A 6602-nucleotide genomic window follows, 5' to 3' on the forward strand; every position below is an offset into this window, starting at 1 on the left:
TGTGTTTGCCTGGGGTTCACGTTAAGGTTCAGAGCAGAGCCAGGTTGGAGGGTCAGGTTAAGGGGTGAAGCTAGGAAGTCAGTGTATATTTGATGTTGGGGGTCATTCTATGGTGGGGATTATTCCAGGCTGGGGAGACTCTGTCACTGACTGCTGTGTGGCCTTGGCCAGCTCCCCTCCCTTCTCAGGGCCTCAGCTTCTTGCTCAATGCAATAAGGGCACAGGGAGTGGTGTCCGGCGGGGTCTCAGCAACCGCTTCCCACATAAGAACGCAGGATATGGTGAAGCCAAACAGGCACACCCACGGAGCCACAGATAGGGGAATCAAACCACTATATTCTCGCTGGCGGCTGGGCTGGAGACACAGGAAGCAGGATCTACATAATCTGCAACACACCGTCCTAACAGCAGTCCACGCTTGCCAGCCATCATCTTCTTGCTAGCCCCCCATTTCTCTCTGCTAGCGTAGCCACAGCAGTTATATTAGTGGCCAATGGCTCATTGGTTACAGCTGACGGCCAACTAGCCACAGCTGATGGCCATGCAATCACAGGTGATGGCCATTTACTACCTGAGCCAGTACTTTTGTATGTGAGGCCGAAAGCCTGGAAACTGCTCTGTGGGGCTCTGTCCCCACATCCCTCACCCCCAGAGAATTCAGGCCTGTCCACCTGACTTGGTACCAGGGGCAGAAGCCTGGTACTCCTATTCCCCACCCCTTCCTCACAGCCACGCTTCTTCAACGCCCCCACAAGTGCCCCGTGGGCATTTATTGGAGTATATCAATAACTCCAACAGCCCCAGTAAGATTCAGGCCTTGACAGGACCCTTTTCCACTGCCCTAGGCAGATGGGGGTCTTATTTGGGGTAAAGGGAGGCAAGGGAGAAAGGTTTCTTGGCAAAATGGATCTCCTCCTGACTTGACTTGGGCTGAAGGTTTGCTGAGGGCCAGGAACCTTTACAAACACTGTCTCATTTTACATCCATCACATTCCCCCTGACAGCCCTGCTTACCAAACGAGGAAACGTGAGCTCATAGAGCTTAAGCAGCCTGGAGGTCACACAGTGAGCCCGGCTCAGGGGCCAAAACCCAGGTCTTGGCACAAAGCTTGGTCCCTGAAACACATTCACTCTCTGGCCCCCTCTGGCTGCATGGGAGCCGTGGGAGTCTGTGTGTCTGTCTGAGGCCCCAGGGGTTGTAAAGGCACTCTTTACGGACCTTATCTTTTCCCAAAAACCAGCCTCCTCCTCCGCAGGCCCCACAAACCGGGCTCAATATAGTAGATCCTGCTTTACACGGGTCACCTGGTGCTGGAGTCAGTGTAAACGTTTTATAGCCACTAGAGGGCGGCGGTGATGCTAGAATGCCGCTTTGTCTTCTGGGGAGAATCTCCTGTCACAGGGGTTCAAGTAGGGGTGTCCCAGGTCCAGTGGGGCTGCCCCAGCCTTTCACTCTCTGTGTGGCCTTGGGCTTCAGTTCCCTTTCTTAAAATGAGCCATCCTAGACCTACGTTACAGAGGTCAGAGATGGCAAAGATGCCTGAAGTGAAAAGACGTATTATCCTTAATAAATCTTCTATTATTATCCTTAATAATTCCCTAAGCCCAGATGGCCATGGAATAGATTTCATTGCTATGTAACTGATATCCAAAACAGACATAGGTGGAGTAGAGATCAAATATGATTGGCCGTGATTGATATTGGGTGAAGCTGAGTAATGGGTGCAATGAGAATTCTTTCTACAAGTCTCTCAAAAAGGACTAGAATAGAATTGAACAGAACAGAGAGGGAAATAACAGGTACACCTGGATTCTCCTTGCTGGCACAGCCTATGACCATGGCTTATGTACAGCATCTGGGTTGGGACAGACCTGGGATCAAATCCCAGCTTTGCGAAAGCCTTTTAAGCCTCGTCAGTGTTCTGAGCCATGTCCTCTCTGTTCAGTGGGTACAATAATAGTGACCACCTCACAGGGGTGGTTGTGAGGATCAAACTAAGAAATGCAGGCAAACCCTCAGCACAGCCCTTGTCACACGGTGGCTACTTGGGACACTGTAGCTGCTTCTGTGTCATATTCTGCAGGCTGCAGCTGGCCCAGCAATGCATCCAGAGTACACGTGTTCCAGCAACCTCCTACCTCCTTGCTCTAGCTTCTGCCCTCTGGTCTTTGCTTCCGGGGCTTCACTGAGACTCACATCTGATCGTGCCCACCCCTGACACCCAAGGCCTGATTCCTCACCTGCGTTCACGGCTTGCCTCGGTCTGGCTGAGACCACCGTCCTGAGTGGAAGAGCCTCCCACTGACCCCCTCCAAACTCCCATCCATCCTGCTCAGCTCTTGCACACTTTACTCGGTGTCGCCTCCTCAGAGAAACCCTCTGTGTCAGTTTCCTTTTTGCTGCTGTCACAAATTAACACAAATGTCGAGGCTTAAAACCACACCAGTCTGTCTTACAGGTCAGAATCTCACGGGGTTAAAATGAAGATGTCAGCAGCACTGTGTTTTGTCTAGAGGCTCTAAGAGAGAGTCAGTTTCCTTGCTTTTCCTAGTTTCTAGAAGCTTCCTCCATCCATTGGCTCATTTCCTCTCTATCCACCTTCAATGCCGCCAATGTTGCGTCTCTCTGATCTTCTTCCCTAGTCACATCTCCCTCTGACACTCCTCTTTGGCCCCCCCCTCCACTGTCAGTCACCCTTGCGTTGACACTGGGCCCACCTGGGTAATCTGGGGAAATCTTGAGCCTCAAGGGCCTCAACTTCATCAGATCTGCAAAGTTCCTTTGGCCTACAAGGTAACACATTCACAGGTGGTGTGGGTGAGGATGTGGACATTTGGGGGGGTGAGCATTATCCTGTCTACGGCGCCATCGCCGGTCCTAGAGGCAAAGCTGGAGCCTCGCTCCTTGGGACTCCTGGATCGCCCCATCAGCGAGGATGACCCTCCATCTGGACTCTTAGCTCCAGGAGGACGGATGAGGTTTCGCCCACTCTAGGCCCTTGGCAGGGCAGGCTGACAGAAGTGGAGATGTGGCAAAAACACCCCTTGCCCCTTCCCAGGCCCCACGACGCTCTGCCTTACTTTCCTTTGTTCTCCCAGCGTCTAGGTCAGCCACTTGTCCATCGCCAGCTGCCGGGAAGAGTTGATGGAAGACAAATCCATCGATGTCTCCATTCAGAACGCATCTGTGATCTCCAAGTGCACCTACAGATAAGCGTCCCCATTCGGCTGACCTGTCACTCCCAGGCCTTCTCTGGGCTGAGGGCAGAATGAGGGTCCTCTGGGTCCTCAGCTCTTTGCAGGTTGAAAGTTGATCAGTCTATCAACTTTGAGATGAACACACAGCTGAATAAGTGTCCTGCTCCTTCTGGGGAGGCAAGGTGCTGGACTCCAGGCATTGGCTTCAGTGGGGAGGGCAGGCCATGCCCACAGAGCGTTTCGAGGCCACCGAAGAAGGCCCAGCCTGGGAAGTCTGTGGGGTGGGGGAGAGCAGAGCTGGCTAAGCTCCTGCTTGGCCTGGGCAGCACACGGACACTGCCCAGAGGCCAAGGCTGACCCATGTGGTGTTGGGGGACTCTGCAGCCTGTAACTCTGGCAGTGTGTCCCGATGCCCCTAACTGCTACACATCTTTCCAGAAGCTGTTACTGATCCAAGGGGAGTGTGAGTCAGTACACAGTCTCTGTAGCTCCCATTTCTGCTCATGCCCCATCCTGTTAGCGTGAGCCCCAAGAGTGTGAGAGGGTGGTGTTTCCGCTGCCCCTCCAGGGTCAACTCCAGACAGGGCATGCGTGTGGGCAGCCAGACCTGGGGGAATCTCACCCCTTCACCTAAAAGGCTGGAAAAAATCGTCTCTAACAGTTACTGAGAACTTGCTCTGTGCCGAGCAATTTTCCAAGCCCTTTGTATGAGGTAATTGTTTAAATCCTCACAACCAACCCTAGGAGGTAGATTTTGTTATTATTCCTATTCTTACGTACGTGCAAACTGAGGCACAGAAAGGTTAGGAAGGAAAGAGAAACTCATATCTACTAGCATCCCAGTACTGTGTTTCCTCGATAATAAGACTGGGTCTTACAGCGTATTTCCCCTAAAATAAGACCGGGTCTTATATTAATTTTCACTCCAAAAGACACATTAGGGCATATTTTCAGGGGATGTCTTATTTTTTCACGTACAACAATCTACATTTATTCCAATATAGTCATGTCATCTTCTTCTGGAACATCATCATAACATACTAAATGCGTTCGTCTGGCTGACGATTTTAACTGGGGCTTATTTTCAGGGTAGGTCTTATTTTCCGGGAAACATGGTGTTCACAGTCTTCCAGAAGCTGGCTCGGAGGCCCAGTAGGGATAATTGGGAAGGACAGCACAGGTGTCCAGGCTGCCTCCAGCTTTCTCCAGAGTAATTTCATCCACAGAAGTTTTCAGAAGACACCCTGCCCTCTCCCTGCAGTTTCCTTCTGAGGAGTGACCTTCCTGCTACCCCTACCCTTTCTCCGTCTCTTCTTAGGCAACGCTGGAGACCCTGGTGGGCTTTTGCACCAACCAGGAAATTCAGGAGATAACTGCCCACCCCCAACTTGGGTTTTATCTCACGCACACCCAGTCCTGCTCTTGTTTCAGAAACCCCCACATAGCTAATAACACTGAGAGCAACAGCTTACACTAAGCTCCTAAGTGTGGGGCACTGAGCTCGATGCTTTATGGATATTACTTCATTCCGTGTCCTATTGTTACCTCCGTTTTGCAACCCTCTGACAACCCTCTGAGTAAAGCACTTTCATGATCCTTACTTACAACCAAGACAGCTGTTAGGAAGTGGCAGAGTTGGGCTTGAACCTGCCCTGATGTCCCCAAGGACGACACTCCATGCCCCTGCCGGATGGGCATTAGCCAGGCCACAGGGACTCGTGGGGGGCTGGAACCCCATGATCAACCCCAGGCTCAGAGGGCCCCAGAGATAGGATGTGACTGTTGGTTCCTTCTAATTCCATAGCCAACCCAGGCAGGCTCCTTGGAGGTCCCCGCCTCGGCCTTCTCTGTCCAGTGGTAATGATGTCCATCATCCACTCCTTAGTGCCAGGTTCCACTAAGAATCCATGATTCTCTACCTCACAGACCCTCACCCTTTCCTTGTGAGCCTCCCTCAGCTCTCTGGTCAACCTACTTCCCCACCCACAGCAATGGCAACCCCAGTGTCTCCCACCTTCCAATTTCTAGCTGCTCCCTCCTGTCTGTCTCCCACCTCCCTCTCCAAATAGCCTCGCCCCCTACTTCCCAGAATACTGGGCAGTGCCCTCAACAGAACCCCTCCCTCGTCTTCCTGCTCCCAGCCCTACTGACTCACTCACCTGCCTGATGTGTGTCTCCTGTTCCAAGAGAGTTTGGTCCTCTTCCCTTGTGAACTGCAGCCTACCCTTTCCAGCCCACGGATTCAGCTGTGAACATCTCTATCCCTCCAGGTCTGCAGCTCAGAATCCTGGCGTGCCCTTGACCTTCTCTTCTCCCTCATCCCCATTACAGTCCTATCCATTTCATTCCCTCAATACTCCTAGAGTCGGTCCCCTTTTCTCTGTCTCCATCTCCACCTGAGGCCAGCCTACCGTTATCTCTGTGGGGACCCATCTATAGTTTCCCAGTGGGTCTCCTTGTATCCTGACATCCCCTACAAGCTGGTCCTCACAGCAGCCTCAAGCAGCAAAACTGATCCATCATTCACATGTCTGCTTAAAACGCATCAAGGATAAGAGACTTAGGATAAAGGCAAAATTCTCTGATATGGGCTCCTGCACTTTCTGGCCCCTATCTATCTACCTCTCAATCGAGTTGTTTTGGACCCAGAGTCATTGTTCCGTTTAAGGGTTGCTGTCTTTTATCACCTCTGGAAATTTCTCAGTCACTCTCTCTCCAATGATTGTCCGTCTTTTATTTTTGCCATTCTTAACTTCTTGAATTTCTATTAGACAGATGTTGGGCCTCCTCATCCCATGTTATTTGTCTCTTAGTTGCTCTCTTATAGTTTGTAGCTCTGCTAAATTCTGGGTCATTTCTTCAAATATCTCTTTCAATTCACTCTTGCTTTTTACAGCTCTACTCTATTTACTCACTCCCTGCGTTTTTCATCTTAACATCAATAATTTTTATTTCTACAAATTCTATTATTAAGTTCAATTTCCAGTCTGTTCTCTCCCCTATCCCCAGGCCTATGATTTCATTATGGCTCCATTTCTTTAGTCATTGGAAAATCAGTTCCTTTGTTGTTTCTTCTACGTTGTTCTATTATGTCCATTCCTTGGGGTGCTTATCTTCTTATTGGTTATGGTTCCTAGATCTCTCATCTGGTGGATGATTTCCTTGGTGGTTTGATGTGTGGTAACTTGGAAGCTCATCTTTAGTGGACTTTTGTCTTTCTTTGGACACACTCCACTCCCTGTATTCTCTACATTTCCTTAGAGAATAATTTTGTCCTTGCTTGTACCTTGAACCCCACTGGTTACAACATGGCCTACTCTGGACATATTTTTAGGTTAATTTCTCAGCGCAGGAAGTCCTGCACCAGGCTAGCAATATGAATGTATACTTAGGAGCTGCATGTG

Source organism: Rhinolophus hipposideros (assembly GCF_964194185.1).
Source record: "Rhinolophus hipposideros genome assembly, chromosome: 21".
Lineage (NCBI taxonomy): Eukaryota > Metazoa > Chordata > Mammalia > Chiroptera > Rhinolophidae > Rhinolophus > Rhinolophus hipposideros.